Below are 3,945 nucleotides of genomic sequence, written 5' to 3' on the forward strand. Positions count from 1 at the left end.
AAGTATGCACCAATTATTGCATATTCATATATGGATGCTCATATGTGCATATATATTTAAATAAATGAAGCCATACTTCTAAACTTTTCTTTAGTGTGTTTCTATTGAAAGAATTTTGCAGGGCATATTCTTACATTATATATTGTCTCATTTATTCATAATAAAGAATTAAAATATAATGACAAAAAGTATTTATCATGACTTAACTATATACTATTATACTTCTGTTACAACCTTTAAAACTGAGAATTATGGCAAAACATAGCATTACTTACAGCATAATCTACAGGTTGATTTACCTTTCCTCTTTGTAAAGACAACTTCTATCATGGGTTTATTGTGTTGAGATCCAGTGCACACATATATTTATTTATAATAGAACGTATGATTGTAGTCGTGTGTATGCGTACAGATGTGTATGGACGTGTGTGCTTGTGGAGGTCAGAGCCTTACACAAAGTCTTCTTTCTCCTTAGTTGTTCTCATTGAACCTGAAGCTCACTGATTTATTTAGACTGGCTGGCCAGCAAGCCCCAGGGCTCCACTTGGTCCCTTTCCCTCAGTGCTGGGATTCCAGGGGCACACGGTGGGTACCTGAGCTCAGTTCCTTTTGTTTCCATGAGGCAATTTACTGACCAAGCCTTTCCCCTGGCTCAGTTTTTAAGTCTACGGAAATGGCTCGTTGACATGCTTTTGCACAACAATTTCATGTCGTTGAGATTCATTTTTATACAATGTTATCAGCATAATCAATGTTAAAACCTTCTTTTAAAATTATTAAATTATTTACAAGTGTCAATAAGCCATGTTGTTTAGTTTTAATTTACACTGTCTTAAATGTTTTTTTAAAAAATCATTGGAATACAGCTACAGTGAATAATAGGCTTGTAATTGTTTTCTAGGGCAAATACTTGTAGTTTCTCTGGTGTTCCTCTACAAGTAGAATATGTAGATTGTTAAGCACTCACATAGACTTTATGATGTCCATCCTCTACGAAATTGTAAGATTCCCACCCCCCTTCTGTCAGAGTGTTATATTCATAACATTTTTTCCAAATACTATATTTTCAGACTTAAATTTTCCTTGATGCCATTATGAAAAGAAAAAGAAAATGTTGCTTGCATTCACTTTCATTTGGATCTAAGGTAGGATGACAAGAAAGTAGACAAGGAAGAACCCAAAACGAGGCTGCCCATTAAGTAGGCATGGATCAATAAATCTGTAGATGTAATGGGTGGGAAAAGAGGTTAACTTTCAAATAATTGTTGAGAAAGAATTATCAATTCTTGAAAGATAATATTCAAATTTTCAATTTGACATAATATCAAACTGTCTTTTTAATATCATATTTAAGAGGAAAATAATTTTATGGTTGGTGGTCACCACACCATGAGAAACTATCTGTGTTAAAGGGTCCCAGCATTAGGAAGGTTGAGAACCACAGCTCTAGAGTCCTGGTTCCCATTTACATCTGCTTATTTGCCAGTGTATGTAATGAGCATTTTAAAGCCAATGTGTCCTTTGCTGATTGTAGAGGTCTTCCTTCTCATGTTTGTACTATTGCAGCTTTCATTATGGTTGATAGTGTCTTTCAGGTGGCTTAGATTAGTATCTTAGTTTCATTCTTAGCTTTTTTCTTCTCATATACTGCACATATCTTTCATGGACTCCTATTGGTATAAGCTTCAAAGCATGCATAGTATTGAAACTGCACAGGAAAGGAGTTAGATGTGACAGAGCTAAAGGAAACCCCAACTGTGCCATCATAGCTGTGTACCAGTATCTCCCCTTGAGGCACAGAGTTAGAAGTAAGGGAGTCAGGAACTGCTAGCTGTATTCCTTGGTGTTTAGAATACTTCATTGCGGTTAAAGAAACAGATGCTCTAGCTAGCTTCTTGCCCTCACACCAGAAGCTGAGGAAGCAGGACACTTTCCCACACAGACACACTAATAGGTCCTACATCCTCAAGAGACTTCAGCCTCATTATATCATTTTCTTTGTGGTTTTGACCCCATTCCCAAGCTTCTTATGAGAATCATGGGAAGAAATACTCCAAAAGAGAGATCCAGTCTGCTATGGTTTGGGTCCCATTAGCTCTATGAATATGCCACTCACCTCATAAATATTCATAAAAACTTCTTTAAAATGTACAAAACAGAATCCAATGGGGTTGTCACCTCTTGTCCTTTGGATAAAACTGCTACAATCGTTTCCCTTTGAGGTGAACTACCACTTTCCTTTCCTTTTGCTTTGTCTGTCTCTTGGATGGATTCTTTCTGTCTTTAAAGACGACAAGAATTGAGGGGAAAATTTCACCTAATAGCAATGCAACCAGACAGGCTCTCACTATGTACACCAGGTTAGGCACAAACTACAAAGGTCCATCAGCCTTTACCTCCTGTGAGACACCATAGGGACTGACTTCTCTGTCACATAGTTTTAAATTATTTTTGAGCTTATAATGTAGTTATATAATCTCCCACTTCTCTTTATATCCTCCATACCTTCTCATGTACTCTCCTCCCTGTGCTGCCTTTCTAATGCAAGGTTTCTTTTTTGTTAATTGTTCTTATGTGTGTGTGTGTGTGTGTGTGTGTGTGTGTGTATCTGTGTTTGCATGCACACACACACATGCATGCATATATGTCACTAAATCATATAAATCACACACACACACACACACACACACACACACACATATATATATATATATATATATATATATATATATATATATATGTCAAACACACACATATCACTAAATACATAACTACAATCTTCTTGGTCTGTATAATGTTACTAGTATGCACATTTTTTCAGGTCTGGCCATGTAATATTAGATATCTAATTGGTGTGCTCTTTCGGGGAAAGTCATTCTCCTGCTCTCAGCATTCCTTAGCTGTGGGACACCAGATGTGGGGAAATAAAAGGGGTAAGAGAGATGACCTGCGTCCTGTCAGAGCTCCGGGACTTGGGCAGGCAGACATCAGGGACTGCAGGGCTCTAAGCTGCCCAGGTGGGCGTCTGGCTGTGGGAAGCCATGGAACCCCAGTCCGCAGGGGTAGAGAGGAGCAGTCTGGGGGCCTCACGGAGTCCAGGGACAACAGGTTCTAAGTCTTGGGCATCGCAGCAGGACACCAAGGAAGAACTGAGAATGGGTGGGGGCCCCAGGGCCAGCTTGGTCTGCCCCCCACCCCCCCCCACCCCGCTGAAAAGAGAAGAGGCTAGAGGAGAAGGCGCTGGGTGGCTCCCACTTGAGCAAGAGTCTGGCTAGCTCTGGCTGCTAGCTCAGCAGACAGCTTGGGTTGGCTGGCTTGAGCTATGGAAGGCCTCCCGGTGGGAAGTTAGATGCAGCTCTTTAGGGGAAGGTCTATTCCATTGTTCCAGCACACCAGGTCTTGATGAGCAGACTGTCCACAGTTTTAGAGCTTTATTGTAGAAATCAGAAAGAGAAAAGATAGAGAAGCAAAGGCCTGCTATGGCCACAAGGAGAGAGGGGAGAAGAATGAGGGAAGACGGAGGGCGAAAGGTGAGTAGTACATTTCACCTTCTGATATATTAATTGCTCATTGCCCGTGACCATGCTTCATAATTTACACATAATATATTAGTTGTGCTTAGTCTCCTTTTTTCCCCCTCTAGATGATATGAGTGTCTGGTATACAATAAGCATCTGATAAATACCTGCTGATTAAATGATACTCCAAATGGCATATATGATGACTTCTAAGCCCTAAGCATTTGAGAGAAAATGGAATAAAAAAAAAGACTTCTAGCTAGAGAAAGTACCCAAGGAGCTAAAGGGATCTGCAACCCTATAGTTGGAACAACATGAAGAACTAACCAGTACCCCGGAGCTCTTGTCTGTAGCTGCATATGTATCGAAAGATGGCCTAGTCGGCCATCAATGGAAAGAGAGGCCCATTGGACTTGCAAACTTTATA

This window comes from Mus caroli, chromosome 16 (assembly GCF_900094665.2).
Source record: "Mus caroli chromosome 16, CAROLI_EIJ_v1.1, whole genome shotgun sequence".
In the NCBI taxonomy this organism is placed as follows: domain Eukaryota; kingdom Metazoa; phylum Chordata; class Mammalia; order Rodentia; family Muridae; genus Mus; species Mus caroli.